This window comes from Gossypium arboreum, chromosome 4 (genome assembly GCF_025698485.1).
Source record: "Gossypium arboreum isolate Shixiya-1 chromosome 4, ASM2569848v2, whole genome shotgun sequence".
In the NCBI taxonomy this organism is placed as follows: domain Eukaryota; kingdom Viridiplantae; phylum Streptophyta; class Magnoliopsida; order Malvales; family Malvaceae; genus Gossypium; species Gossypium arboreum.
In genome coordinates, this window is record NC_069073.1 from 107,018,667 (window position 1) to 107,035,701 (window position 17,035).

Below are 17,035 nucleotides of genomic sequence, written 5' to 3' on the forward strand. Positions count from 1 at the left end.
AAAAATCTTTCCAATCAGTATTCATTTTTTTCCTAAGTATCGCGATAGACCAATCATCCTTAAAGTTAAACTCAACTTCAAGTCAAAGTGCACGTTGGGTTGGAGTCGTGTTTGCTGACAGTTAGAGAAACGAGTCGGTCATGCTGTATTTGAATCTCTGAGAACAAATCAAGGAAGAAGTGATCGGGTTTAAACGACCAACGTGGTTGAAGCCGTTAATTCGAGTTGGGTTCTTTAGAACACAAAGCTACCGGAATCTTGAATCAGGAACTCGTGTATCTCGGTTAGATAATTGGTAAGGGTTGGTTTGCAGGTCATACAGGGACCAGCTACGAGAGGAAGAATTGGTGGGTAGGACGTATTTAACTGCTATAACCAACTTATCGTTGGAGGAGAAGACTAATTTTCGAGGATCGATCCTTGATATAGAATTTACCAAGTCTAAGGCTAAAGCTTATTATTTATGTTTGCAAAATTCTGAATTTATTTCCCGAACTAAATTTATTTCTAATATTATTTAATTGTTTATTTATGCCAACTGATTATTTACTTTCTAAACATTCTCGAAATCCTCCGATTACTTGTTTGTTTTTGTTGCAGGTACGTTTGGAGTCGTGGGCACAACTCTTGCCACGACCTTGACATAATGAACATTCTGTTCATAAGTAAACAGGAAGTTAATTATAACATCCAATCCCTGTGGACTCGACCCTACTACCACTCTTTACTACAATTTAGAGTTATTTTTGTAAGAATTATTTTTCGTGGTTTCGACGCCCATCACCCAGTAAGCTATCGGAGTTTTGAAAACAATCATTTTAAAACCAAATAATATTCATATTTCGATATCCTAAAATCAAAATAAATATTATGTATGCTAAAAGAAAACAAATCCTAAGTTTCATGCCACAGTTCAAAATAAAATAATACAGTCTCAAAATATCAATTAATAATTCTAAAATATTTTAATAACTAAAATCTGAGCTGAAACCCTTCGAATACCGCATCCGCGTCCTGACTTGATATGTTATCTGTAAAGATGGAAACAAATGGGTGAGTGAACTATGACGCCTAGTGTGAGTTCAATCACAAGATAATCAATGCAAATGATTAAGAACATGAAAATATGTCACACAAAAATAACTTATAGTGACAATATCAGTAAATTAATGTTTCAGATTATTCAACAATATACATGTATATATATAAGCCATCTCCGAAATTCAAGTTTTGTATGCACATGTTTTTTTGAATGCCATATAGTTTCAATTTTAACAAAAAAATATCCTACCCCACTACTACACACCACAATGAGAGTTTCCCTGAACTCTAACCACCATCACACCGAATTGTGGCTTAACCACCAATGGTTTACAAATTAACTACTAATGGCTGTGGACACACGATAAAACACTGCATATGAAATCTACCTATGACTATGGATACACAGCAAAATAATGCAGGTAAAATATGCCATTGGCTATGGATACACAACATGTTTGCAGGTAATAGTTGCCACAGGGTTGTGGATGCACAACAAAGACGTCGCAGATGGAATCTGCCTATGACTGTGGGTACACAACAAGATCGTCATAGATGGAATAGTCTTTGGCTATGGGAACACAACAAAATAATGTAGATAAACTGCCAATACTTTCTCCGTTTATAATATCCTACCCTATGTAATGCAATATGACATGCTCAAAATAGATCAATACAATAGCATTTAATAGGTTTTTAACAGTTTGATCCAGTGGAAAAAATTATGCTTATAATATCTAGATACAGTAGCCAAAAACATGCTTATCATGTGTTCGATTAACGATAACATAAGGTAAGTTGTACGTACAATCACAACTACAGATACAATAGACATATATATATCATTAATAATGCATGAAAATATACATAACATCAATTCAGTCAATCTGATCATGCATTCTAACATTATTTGTACTATTAGAGACTTAATTGGATAACTTAAATACTAAAAATAATTTGGAAACAATTCAAGGACTAAACTGAACAAATCTTAAATTTTGGGAAAAACTATAAAATTTGAACAGGGGCACAAGGCCCTGCGGCCAGGTTGAGTGGGATGCTATAGATTGTGTAGAGGGGTTATACGACCATGTAACAAACTGTGGCCTTGTGAAAGTTGCAAAATCAAGCTACAAGGGAGACACGAGCATGTGACAAGCCGTGTAGGGGGCTTTGGCCATGTGAGATTCGAACTAGCCTAGGGTTCTAGTGATACATGGTCGTGTGAGAGGACGTATGGTCCACACGTTCTTGTAGCAGACCATGTGGCCTTATTCTAAGCATGATTTTGCCTTGACTCACTTGTAAAAGAACACACACCTTTCACCGGTGGCCCAAGTGACATTTTTTACGTTCAAATTTGATTTTGGGTACCTAAACCAGGTCCTTCAAATGACATTTATACATGTGTTAACATTTTTTTTTCAAGATTTATCAAGATTTCCAAGAATTTCGGTAAGATTCGTAAAAGATTCATTAATTTGAATGAAATATTAGCATTAGATTTAAATACTAAGAGAATTTGGGATTAATTATCGAGATTGAATTGTACTTACGATTCTTGGAAAAGATTAAGATTGTTTCTAATGATGGTTATGAAACTAGTTGAAAAATGACTTGAATCGAGAATATATTTTGATCTAGGAAGAAACAATAAATTCAACAATGAAGAGAAAATATTTTGCAAAGAAAAAATAAAAAAGGAAAACGGAAAAGAAATAGGGAGAGAAGAGAAAAATTTTAGTTGAGTTTGAAGGGAAAACAAAATCCTTGTCTAGTTGGGAAAAATTGGACTAAATAGCAGAGTTTTCAAAGTTTTAGGGGTTGTTTAGCAATTTACCCTTGGCTGCCAAAGTTAAAAAGGAAATGGGGATTTGGGTAGCTCAAACTTGGTTTGTAAGGGAAGGAGAGGAGTAGATGCGTAACCATTTGAACTGCTGCCCATTCTCATTAAGTTTCTACTCCAAATAATATTTATTTTGGTATGTTTTTTCTCTTGGTTTGCCGAAATTAAAAATAAAGGAAATGGGAGAAAAGCGGAGTGGATAAAACCTAGGACCTCTAGAGAGTGTGCTAACTACTTATCCAACAAGACTTGGTAATTTCTTGATTAATTATTTCAATTAGCACCCTATATTTTGAGGCGTGACAACTTTCCCCTCATTAAAGAAATTTGTCCTCGAAATTTACCTTGTCCAAATAAATGAGGATACTATTGACAAAATGCATCTCTTGGCTCCCACGTGTCCTCTTCAGTGCCATGGCTCCACCATAAGACCTTGGCAAGTGGGATTCATTTTCTTTTCAGAACATTTACATCACGATCTAGAATTTGCATAGGTTCCTGTTCAAAGGACAAATCTGATCTCACCTTAATCTCTTCAATTGGTATGATATGGGAAGTGTCGAATTGGTATCATCTCAATATAGAGACATGGAAGACCTTATGTGTTCGATCCAATTCTGGAAGTAATTCTAGCTAATACAAATCTAGACCAACTGTCTTAAAGATTCTATAAGGTCCTATAAACCTAGGACTTAGCTTGCCCTTTCTTCTGAACCTTAACACATTTCGCTATGGGGATACTTTCAGGAAGACTTGATCTCCGACACTGTACTCAATTTCTTTTCTCTTTAAATCTGCATACGACTTCTACCTATCTGAAGTTGCTTTTATTCTATCCTGAATCAATTTTATTTTCCCTTCAGATTCTTGTACCACTTTTGGACCCAAAATTTTCCTTTCACCCAATTTGGTCCAACACAGTGGTGTTCGACACTTGTGGCCATATAAAGCTTCATAGGATGCCATTTGTATACTCGGCTGGAAGCTATTATTGTGGGCAAACTTTGCTAGAGGCAAATGTTCCTCCTAACTTACTTGGAACTTGATGATGCAACCTCTTAGCATATTCCAATATTTGAATAACTCGTCCGGATTGTCCATCAGTTTGCGGATGGAAGGCAGTACTAAAATCCAAATGAATACCTAATGCCTCTTGAATCTTTTTCCAAAATCGAGATGTAAAATAGGGATCTCGATTTAAAATATTTTATATGGATACCCTATGCAACCTCACAATCTCTGAAATATATAACTTAGCTAGCCTTTGTAAAGAATAGTCCTTTCAAATAGGTAAAAAAATGTGCTAACTTAGTTAATTGGTCTATTATGACCTAAATTGAATCTTTTTTAGTGGGTGTTAAGGGTAACCCACTAATAAATTCCATCGTTATTCACTTCCACTCCCACTACGGTATATTAATAGGTTGCAACAACCCTGAAGGGAACTGATGTTCAACTTTCACTTACTGACTTGTTAGGCACTTAGCTACAAATTCAATTATGTCTCGCTTCAGTCCAAGCCACTAGTATAATTCATTTACATCCCAGTACATCTTATTCCTCCAGGATGCATGGCATAAGGGCTAGTATGCGCTTCTCGAAGTATGAACTACCTTAACTCCTTATAATTTGGCATGCAATACGTTCCACGAAAGCACAAAAGACCTTCATCATTAAACTCATAATTCTTAGTTTTTCCTTCTTCCACCTTCTTGAAATACGACAACAAGGATACATCTAAGGGTTGTTTAACTTTGATCTCATTGACTAAGGTGTGTTTCACTTACAGTTCAGCTACCAAGCTTCCATCATTCACTAAACTCAGCCTAGTGAACATTACTCTAAAATCAGTCATCTGTTTTGTACTTAGAGTATCTGCTACTACATTAAATTTTTCGGGATGGTATTCAATTACATAATCATAATCTTTTAATAGCTCTAACCACCTGCGTTGCCTTAAATTAAACTCTTTTTAGGTGAAAAGATACATAAGAATCTTATGATCGATATAGATGTAACACTACTCCTCATACAAGTAATAATTTAATAGATCATTAAATAATTTATGACGTTACTCGATTTTGGAGTGGCCGACACATGTGCAATTTGGTGACTATTCATACTCCAATGCTTGTAATTGAGTTTGCTAAATCGTTCCAACCTCTTGATATTGATAGTTTATGCTTTTTGTGATTTTGGAATTTGTATGGGATAAATAATTTTTTTAATTATTGTATAAAATAATTTGGTTATATCCGAAATCGATATTTTGTAAAGGCAAGGCATTTTTAAGAAACTATCTTAAGAAAGTTATTTCCCTTTCATGTGCAGAATGATCAAGAAATACTATTGCCTTTACTCAAATGGAGTAATTCATATTGCACTACAAATTGTTTTAAACTAGAATGAACTCTAGAGACACACAAGAAAAAATAATATAATTTTGATAGTGTCCTTCTTTTAGAACTCAATTCCATTTTTTAATTCTCAATTTTGGTATCTCTATATAGAGTACCAAGAAGTGCCTATGTGCCTCTTTGAAAGAACACAACCTTTCATTTAGAAAGGCTTTATGAATAGTTATGTCTATTTACATAAGTATACTTCTCTTCAATTACATTAGTTCTTTCTTTTCCATTATGTATATACATATATATATTGTTATAATATTATAAATAATATAAAACATTAGTAGTCCATATTTTATTTTAAAATACTTTATACAATATATATAATATTATTATATTATATACAACAATAATCTAGTACTTTTATAATGTATTTGAATGAGTTGATGTCACTTATCAACCAAGTCCCAACTTATTTGTGAAATTACCAAAAGCCCATTTCTTTTGTAAAGCAAGAAATATTATTTCGAGGGTGTCTTTTTATATTTTGATAAAACTAGAGTATTTATACATATGTGATTTGAACCTAATAGATAATGATTTTTAAAATTTCAACTTTATTATTTCAACCAAAATCACATTTGGTTTTGTCAAATTTTTATAAATTTGTTATATTTTTTATCTACATCGTGAGTGTGCCATAATCTAGTATAAATTACTCTCTATATTAAATCTAGTGAGATAATTTTTAATTATAGTTACTCGTAGTGTATACCCCTACTTGGGTTGGATACATGGCATCCCGAGAGAACACTGGAAAGATACTTGCAGACGATTCACCACCTTTCATCCTCTAGATCAACAATAGCCGCTTAGCCTCTCGGATGAGTTACCCCCGTGGAGATCATTCACTGATAGTAGGAATGCATCCAACGTTTAGCCACTTATTGCTATGGTCAAGTCACCAGTTTTTCACTGTGAACACTACTCCAAGTATAGACACTCCTCCAAGTGTGAACACTCTTTTTGGGGACTAGTAAAGTCCACTTGAACATAATAACCTCGTATTGCCTCAAAGGGAATAACAAAATGTGTCTTTCACACACTCCATGATGACAACAGAATTGTAATGACTTGTCATACCACCACTACCCAACAAGGGATTTTTCCAGTAAATACCCTCTAGGAAGAAGGAAAACTGATATTCTTTCCCATTAGCAACCTTGAGCACTCACTCTATGAATTTAACCTTCTCAGCCTTCACAACAACCTTCCTCTTCCTCTTGTCCTTCTCTGACTTTGTACTTGTTTAGGTGAACTGACCTCCTTTGTTCTACCACCTTCTCCTCCTATCTTCTCCCTTGTTGATACCTTTCATCAACAATTGGTGTAGTGAACGTAGACTTTACCATGGCTTCTCTTCAGACCGATGGTCCCCTCAACACAACAAACCCAACTAACTCCACCAATTCAACAAACTTATTAGTTCTAAAGAATCATGTCAACCCCACTACCTCTAAACCCCCTTCAAATCAAAATCCCGCTGCCTCAACCCAACCAATGGGGTCGAATAACCCTTTTATTCCTCTCCACTAGCCCTCATTGTTATTCTCTCAACCTCATCCAATCCCATTACTTTCTCACCCTCTACCACTACTTTCCCAACTGCTTGCATCATCCCTAGCTTCGCTCAACCTATCTCCTCCCAATCTTAGTTGACCTTTGGAAGAATCAGGATCAAATTGATATTTAATTATATGACTTTCCAAGACCTTCTAGCCATCTTTTGGGGAAATTCTTGTGCTTAAATCATAAATCTTAGCGTCCTCTTCACAATGGTTTTAGGGTCATTAGATTTGCATATTTGTAGCTAGAGATATGATTGTTTTCATAAATGAGTGCAATTCTTGGGGACAATTCAAGTTCTATCACAAATCAACTACTCCAACTTGTCAAAACAAATAAAAACATAACCAAATACTAAATTATTGATGTTTTATTGTTCTTAACTATCAAAATTGATCCCAAATTCATGAAAAGTTTTAAAATTTTGCCACAATTACCTTTCATGTTTTCAAACAAGTCTAACTGTTTAGAATTTTGGAGAAGGGAAACTTCTGATTTCATCAGGGTTGTTTTATCAAAGTAAAATTGAAGTTGATATTTAGAAGAAATTTGGATGGATTTCCAAGTTAATCTTTACGTAATCTTAGCTAGAATCTTGTGTGGAATTATTTTGCAAGAAATCTAAAGAAAATGTATAATATTGTCATACTTATTGGTTTGAGAGCCAAAATTGTATAAAAGGTTATGATATGATTTTTCATATTTTATCATAACCATTTTAAAAGAATGTTGAAAATATTAAAACTTTCGAAGATTATAACTAGACCTAAGACCTAAATAGAGAAATTAAAGAGATACGGTTATTTCTCATAATTAAAATAATAATTTATTTTGAATTTTTATAAATATTTATTGAAAATTTTAAATTTTTTTAATATTTTAAAATTTTTACACTTTTTAAGAGATTTTTTTTATAATTTTGGAATTATAGTTTTTTATATTATTTTGAACTTTTAAAAATTTTAAAAATTATTTGGCATATAGGACTAACTATTGCCACTGTGGAATTAAAAGTTGATGCTACTTAACTCCAAATAGAAGAGTAGGAATCAAATTGAATAATGTAAAGGTAGAGGGATAAATTTGTTAATGTTATGAATATCTTATTAAGTGGATGTCTATCAAGATCAAGATAAGTTTTGGTGTATTTTAAATGCTAATAGTAATTAGAAGTAGATCTCTTCATTTATATTTCTTATACCTATAAATAGAGACTTTGGAGAAGCTTTGTAAATGATTCCGATTGATCAATAAAATACGCTCTCTTTTTGCTTTCCCATACTCTGTGTTCTTTACTTTGTCTCTTTATTTTATAATGCTTATTATATTTTATGTATAAAATATCAAAATAAATATTTAAGGACGAAATCTAAAGAAAGGACTATTTTACACTTTTGTCTAATGTATAAGGATGAATTTACCTAGTTTTTAGTAGGAAGACAAAAATACAATATAAAGTATAGTATAAGGATCGTTGTTATACTTTTACCTCAAATAAATTCATCAATCACGATATTATATATTTCTATTCAAAATTCTCGAAAAGATGTGAATAAATAATTAAAATAAGAAGATAACAAATAGCGAACGAAACACGCAAATTGCATATGGTCCAATTACAAAATAAGTTGCAATTGACAATATTAAAACTTTATAATACAATTATTCATCAACAATTATAATTTGTATAGTATATGAATCTATTAACTTAAAGAATATATGAAATCATAACATCTTCAACATTTACAACATTGAATTAAAGTTTAAAAACATCACTGTCTGGACATCCCACATTCATGACCAAATCTGAACATGTAAAATATTAAAGTAATGATTGAGTACAACTACTCAATAAATGACTACATTCCTTCCAGTTGGGTTAAGCAAGCACAAAAATATTTAAGCTAAAATATTTGATTAAATTTGTAATGGGCTAAATTTGCCCGACCCAAGCAAACACAAAAAAACCAAAACAAAATATAAAATAAAATAAACAAATAAAAAAACCACAGTCCATTACAGTCCAATTACAAAAAAAACCAAGCCCAAATTAATATTAAACCTAGACCCAACCCCAAAAGTACACCGGCCCAAATGGCCCAAAATTTTTTTAGAACAAACAGAACCCTAGGGTTCTCTCTCTCGCGCCACAGCCAAACCCCGGCCCTGGCCTCCGTACCCTTCAGTAGCCATGCACACGCGTCTCCGTACTCCAGCCTAGACCCGTACCCGAGCGCCAACGCACAGCCCCATGCTCCGTACCTACAAAAGAAAACAAACAAAAGCAGCAACAAGCCAATACAAAAGCAGAGGACAAAAATTGTTGTTTTCTTTAGTTATTCGGCTATAAAGCCTTTGATTTTCGATTGTAAGAGGAGACTACGAACATATTACACACAAAAAAAAGGAATCAAAAACAAAGAAGTTGAATATTCTGCAAAGGTTGTTACCTGTTTTCATTTTTACGCCTCTATTTTCTTTTTATTTTGAAATCTATCTCAAAAACAAAAAAAGAAAGCAAAAGAGAGGTTTACCTTACGAAACTAGCCATCGTTCCCCCTTCACTTCGTTTAAATCGAAGTCTGAATGGGGGTTTCAAAGACGAAAACCCCTCATTTAGGGCTCGAGCGCGCAGACCGTCGCTCGTGGTGGCGCAATAGTGCTGAGAAGAGCACTTGGGGGTCGATTAAGCAATGAAAGAGGGGAAGGGGCTAGGGTTCGGCCGAATGACCCAGTTTTTAGCCTTTTTAAAGGGCCAAATGCGACGCCGTTTCAAGCACAATTCAATGGCTCAAAAACGATGTTGTTTGGTGGAGCCCAAACCTGATCCGGCTTGCTACCCTGATGACCCGCGTGTTTTAGCAGTGAGGGTTATTTGCCACTTCGATCCCTCCCCATTCGGGTCCGGTCCGAAATCAGCTTGCGTGTGTATTTCCTTTTTTTTAATTTTTTCCTATAGTTTACGCAAGAATTCACATTGGTCCATGCCTCTGCGCTGCTTTTTAGAGCTGGGTTTATTCTCAGTTCTGGTCCCTACATGCTGGTACATTTCGCGCATTGGTCCTTTGTAGATTATTTTATGTGCAAATCAGCCATTTTCTTGTTCTAATTTTATCTTAATTAATTTACTCATACATTCATATATTGGTTATTTTGATATGTTTTGTATATTTCATGTAAATGTTTTATATGCTAATTATATATATATTTATATACATAGTTTGTACTAAAGTTTTGTACGTATATATAATATTATCAACCTTATAGTATTTTTTTTATCGTGATTTCTTTTCAAATTTATTCTTGAACTTCATCATATAATCCCGTAATATGTTTTTAAATTATTATCATGTATGTATATATATTAGTAGATATCCGTATTTGATCTATCGTTACTAAACACGTGTATTTTATACATGTATTTTCCTCTATACACATACAAACATGTTGTTTTTAAATCTATTGTGTAATTTATAATAAAATTAATTTAGCCCTATATATGTTACCATTTTTATGTTGTTTTACATGTATTTATTTTAAATATATATGTATATATATTAATACACTTATTGCTTTAATTTAGTTTAATTTTATTTTATTTTACTTAAAACACTTGTTGCTTTGTGATTTATTGAGTACTTTCTCTCTATATATGCGTAAAATAATTTTGGAAATTTCATTGTTTCTTCTTGTAATTATAAAATTATTATTTGTGTATATCTTTACATCATATTGCTCTTGTGTATATATAGTCCATTATTTTAAATGTTACGATATAAGAGTATGCACAATTTTTAGAGTATTTTTAAAAAAATTATATATGTCTTAGTATTAATTTCACGTTCCTTTTTATAATAAACTTCCACGTACACATGTTTTATAAATTTATTTTGGTATCCTGTCTTGTCGTATATCTTCATTATTACTCCTTTTATATTAGATATATTACTTAAACCATCATGAAGTTTGTCAACTTTTAAATATATTTGTGTTTAGAAACGTTTTGCATGCAATTTGATTCAAAGTTTCATTCTATAATATCTATTTCAAAAATCATATATCTAGCTCTGGTTTTCTTTTATATACAAATTGGTCAACCCATATGTATGGGCCCATTCATTCGTTTTTTTTTTAAAACCGTCTTTTAGCACATTGGCTTCTAATTGCAATGTTGTTTTTATATTTTGCATTAGTTATTCTATATCATGCTATGTGTATTATTGTGACATATTATTGTATGTATTGTTCTGCTTGTATGATTGTTATGTTATCATTTTCATCATTGTATTATTATGTTAATTATTCTCCACGCATTATCGTAATCGTATTACCTTTTTTTATTAGTCCCGCTTAATTATTAGTTTATTAATGGACCATGTCTCGTATGTACCCTTTATCCCATGTCATCATTTTTCATTTAGTTTGCGAAATGTGGTTCTCTTTATAAAATTCAAATCTTTATGATTAATTTCGTCTTATTTCGAAACGAGTTAATGTGTTTTAAGCTAGCTTCACAACTATTAGGAATTCTTTAAAACGAAAGTGATATTCGATACTTGGTAATTCGCGGAATCGTGCCCTAACGTGTTGGGTTGCAATTTCTCGTTTGCTCAAAGTAATCGAAGGTCCCTTTATAATTTCACACGTGTCTTCTAAAAATCCTTTAAAACGAAGGCAATATTCGGTGTTTAACAATTCGGGAATCATGCCCTATCGAGCTGGGTTGTAATTTCTCGTTTGCTCAAAACAATCTAATATTCCTTTAGGTTTTCATTCATGTTTATTAAAAACCTTTCAAAACGAAGGCGATGTCAGATGTTTGGCGGTTTGAAAATCGAGCCCTATCGTGCTGGGTTGCGCTTTTTCATGTGCTCAAAACAATCAAAGACCCCTTCGAAATTTCACTCGAGAGGCAATGTTCAATGTTCGGAAATTCGAGAAATCGTGCCCTACTGTGCTGGGTTTCGATTTTTCGTTGGACTAAATAGTTGAGCATCCTTTCGTGATTTTCAAACTATAAATTTTCAGACGTCGAGACAAAAAGATTTTTGCCAATCAACTTGAGTTATTCAACTTTTATTAAAAGGAGCCACATTCCGAAAAACATTTTTTAGACATAAGGACAGTATTTAATTGATTTGGTACCAATTTTGGGCGTAGTGAGGGTGCTAATCCTTCCTCATGCGTAACCGACTCCCGAGCCCATTTTTCCAAAATTTTCGTAGACCAGAGTCATTGTTTTAGTAAATCGCAAATCTTTTATTAAAATAACCAAATTTTTAGGTGATCCGATCACACCCAAAACAAAAAGATCTGTGGCGACTCCCTTATTTCTGTTTTTTTCAAAAGTCGATTCCCCATTTTTCATTAAATTTAAAATTGAAAAATTCAAAAAATGGATGGTTTCGACAGCTTGGCGACTCCACTGGGGATTACAGAGAGTCTAGCCATAAATTTGATTATTTGTTGCCCTTTTGTCAGAAATTGAAAATTTGTTTTTTGCATTCGATTATATGATCGTTTTGATGTGGGTCTAGTAGAATGATGTTGTATTGCATTACAGGACCGCTGTCGTTACACCTTCTAAGTGGGAGTAAGAAACTACGCTTTCGTGAGGTTTTCACTTCCGCATGGGCTAGTGGATTGCTTCCGGGGTACATCCGTACCTATAATTTCGTGAGATTTTCATCTCCGCATAGTCATAAGGAAATGTATCCCCTCGAACTGAACTAGATCTACATGAGCCTATAATGGGTGAGGATCGAGGAATCTGCTGGTTCGGGTACCCTTACTCTAGAACTAAGCAACATATAGAGAGACCTAGGAGCTTACCCTAGGTAGAGCCACTCCGAACCCCTAGTGATCACCCGATGAGGTACTTTGTTGGTTGTTTATTTCTGTACTAACGTGTTTTGTTTGTTCATGATTGCATTGCATTACATCATCATAGAAAGGAGGTGTTGATTCATATTCAATTGCTAAATAGAACAATTTGTCAGAAGAAAACAAATTTCTTAATAACTCAGATTACAATACGGTTGTCCGAATTTGGTCCAAGTGAACACGACAGAAGAAGGCTAACAGTTCGTGGAGGAAAACAAAACTTTACCTAAGGATTCAAGTTGATAAAGATTATCCGAAAGTCATCGCATCCCGACTTTCTTAAAGGAGCTAATTAACATTATGATGATAGTAATTCGTGGCCTGGATCAAGCAAAATGAGCCAGTAGAGGCATGCATTGGAAGTTTGCGAGATTTGACTTTCACGAAGAAAGGGGATCAGTGCCTTCGCCTCGAATATGAAAGCAAGGCCGTATACGTAATTCGTTTTATGAAAAAGAATTTGTTTTATAGAAAAGTTGTTCTAGGGGAATTGAATTCAAAATCAACATCTCCCTTTCCTTTCCATACATCCCATGCATTTACATTGCATTGCATTGCATCATTTGCATTAAATTTCCCAAAAGGACCCTAATTAGGTAAAGTTATTTTAGAACCGACAAAAGATATAGACCAAAGGTTGGAGAGAATGGAGCAAAGGCAAATACAGATGCAAGAGCAGTTGATCGAAATTCAACAAGATATGCGAGAAATGCCAGAACTCCAAAGAAATATGATGGGCCAGGTAACCCATTTACTGGCCAGAGAATTCAAAAAAAGGAGTGGCCCAGTGGTCAATGGTGGGGATGATATTGAAGAGATCATTTACTCCCTAGGCTTTACCCTAATAAGCGTCCCGACCCAACCAGACATGCAAGGGGTACCCGCTGTTATCAGACACAATATTAGACGGATACATCAACACTGATGAGTTTCTCGATGGGTTCAAGTTTTAACCCGAAAGATGATCAAGCCAAGCCAGTTGCTCTGGCAGAAACAAAAGCAAGGGGAGAGCGGACTTTCCCCGAAAAAGAAAGAAAAGAAGGCAAATAGTACGAGTAGGTATAACAAGGGTCGTTCGGAGCTGATTATAGCAGGCCGGCCAAGGTCAGTAGCTACCAGCCATCAGGCTTACTCAAGGCAAGAACCCAATCGAAAATCGAACTCAGAAAAACCCCAATACACGCCCATTCCAATCACATACGGAGAGTTGTACCGCGTTCTGTTCGACACACGTGTTGTATCCCCTTTTTACATAAAACCAATACAACCTCCGTACCCTAAATGGTATGACGCAAGCAGCCGATGTGAATACCATGCGGGAATCACGGGGCATTCTATCGAAAACTATATCGCTTTTAAGAAGCTAATCGAAAGATTTATTAAATTGGGTATTGTAGAATTTGATGGTCCCTCTGGAGCGGGAAATCAGTTATCCAACCTTTTTGTTAAAGAGACGAATGTTATGAGTTCCATGCTAGATTGGGGCACGAGATTTAAGGGTGCATCGAGTTCGGGACTCTAATGCAAGGCCTGGTATTGGGGAACCCGACCATCAACGATGTATCAGAAGAGGAAACCCGGGAGTAGACTTTTCCAAGCTTCTATCTTTACGTACTTAGGGTGTTTTGAACAATAGGACTGTGAAAAGGATCTTTGTATTTTTTAGAGCTAATCTAGAGTAATATTCAAAACACACTTGTTGTTTTAAGCCTAGAAGCAACAAGAATCCTTTTGTGAAATAGGCTTATATCCAAAATCTTTATTTCAATGAAATACATGTTTAAGTAAATATTCTTTTATTCTTTCTATTTTATATGTCTATTATTAGATTCTTTCATTCATGATCATACCATAAAAATAATCATTCATAGAATCATTTATTCTTTGAAATATGCCTTCGTACCTCTAACAGGTCTCCAGATATCAATGACGTGAGTGGCGCTGTCATTAATTCTGAGTCTTTTTTTTAGCAAGATATGTGTCTAGAGGGATCTCAGGACCTTGAAGATGACAGATATTGTGACTTATTTCCTGATTTGTTAAGGACGGTAGAACAAGATGAAAAAATTGATCCTACTTTACAAAGGGTCAATGGACATTGTGAACAAAGGGCAAAGATTCAAACCAGAGTCACCACAGGGACAAAATGAATTGTCTTTGAGTTACTTCAAGAAATTCAAAGATGTTTTCACATGATCATGTCGAGATATATTTGAGATATTAAGATCTGTGGATGATACAAAATGTCTATACAGTGCCAAAAGGACACATGTTAAAGGTTTCATGGTAGCTACGCTAATCATAAGGTTTAGATATTGTTGATCCACCATGGAAGAGGATTACATTGGTTAAAGCCACATTCATTTTTTCACAAATTTTCCCTATACGAGGCAAGGATGTTATCAGGCCATTCTCATCAATTCATCTTGGTAGTCACGAAGGGGGTGAGGGTCACTTCATGTGTCAATAATTACAAGATTAATAGTCGTCAAATTTCAAATTTTTAAAAAAAAAAGAAGAAAGAAAAAGAGAAGCGGTTGCTGACAAGTAATGTCAAAAAGGATTATCTTCAAATACACAATGTCAAAAGTTTACAATTTGTTCAAGGATCAGGCACCATATTACAGTGCAGTAAAGGCATCCAAAAAGAAAGACAAAAAGTTCAAAAATATAAAAAAAAAAGAAAAAAAAGAAAAAAAAAAGGGAAAAGCAAACAATAGAACAAAAGCCATAGTGAAAAATGACCGAGTCTTGTAAATATTGGCATAAAGAAGTTATCATTTACCCTCTATATTTGTCAAACGTCGGGCAGAACCTTCGCCGGGGCAATACATTGTTCGATGGATTTTGAAAGAAAGATTTCTTTTGGTCAAGTCTTAGCTGAAGTTGGATTAGGCAGAATAGATTTAACCCCGATATGATCAGTTGAATTTGAAGAAAGGAGATTGAAAGCCATATGACATGGCCCAATGTACCAGAAATGAATGATGCAAGCTTACATCGGAAAGGTTCTTCCTAGAGGATTCCATGAGGGAGACCTGGCATTGAAAAGTTCCTTTTTACATAAAAGGACTTCGAAGGAAAGTGAAAGGCCAAAGCGAAAACCCTCAAATGATACTCTGAGATCTTCAAAAAATAATAAAATAAAATAAAAAAGAGAAAGAAAGAAAGAAAGAAAAGGAGAGGCCAAAGCGAAAACCCGCAAAGGGCGCCTTGAGACCAAGGGGGATTTGAGTTGAAAACCCGAAAGGGCGGCTCAAATTTGGATCAAAGTGAGGCATACAGTAGTCTTGCTATATCTGAATTAACAATAAAGAAGTATGCTATATCTTGGGGCATCGACAAAGTGCTGCGGATCCCTTAAACACATATTAAGATCAGAAAGGTCCTCAAAAAGTTAGTACAGAGAAGCTCAAGCTGTGATATCTGGGGCACCTAGTTTCCATTTTGCTCATTTTGAATTTGTTATCTTTGATTGCCTTATTCTTTTCAAGATACATCCCAATAAATTTCCTTCTTATTGCATCGTTATCTTTGATTAACCCATTCATGTTGAGTTAATTGCCTTCTTGTTGCATTTGCAATCTTTGATTAACTTATTTGCTTCAAGCTGTGCTCTTACCCAATTTCCTTCTTGTCCATTGTTTTGATCTTTTTCGAGCATGTTGCATTGAAATAAAGATTAATGGACCAATAATACTTTCATAAAAGAAGTCTTGCATATTACTCGAGAGGCTTCTAAATAGTACAAGAACCTGAAACAAGACTGTTGTTGACCCACCAAACCTAAGGGATGGAAATGTTTGAGAAGGAGGAGTCTAAATTATGGCTATCTCTTCGGATTTTCTATCAAAGGTATCGGTTGAATGAAGAGGAAAGATATTTCATCGATGATACAACCTTGACAAATGACGAGCAATGTCAACCTAAGTGTAAAAGGGGGATTGTTATCAGGAAAAGAAAAATGATATTCCGCATTCACATGAATATCAGACATGCACACAGGGTCATTACACCCGAAGGATGATCAAATTGATCCTATACCCTAAGTTGTAGTGGGTTGGATAAGCAAAAACTCAATAAAATTTCAGTAGGGCAAGCTTGCCGAGCAGATTGAGAGTGTTTCTTTGGGTTTTCTGTCAAGAATACCAGCTGAACAAGGTGGCCGCGTAATACGTCAGTGATAATATCCTGATGAACGAGCAATGATACCTAGGTCTTTATCATTTCCATATCATTCATAACACATCTAGTTAGAAGCATTCGATTCATTTCAATCATAGCATTCCAA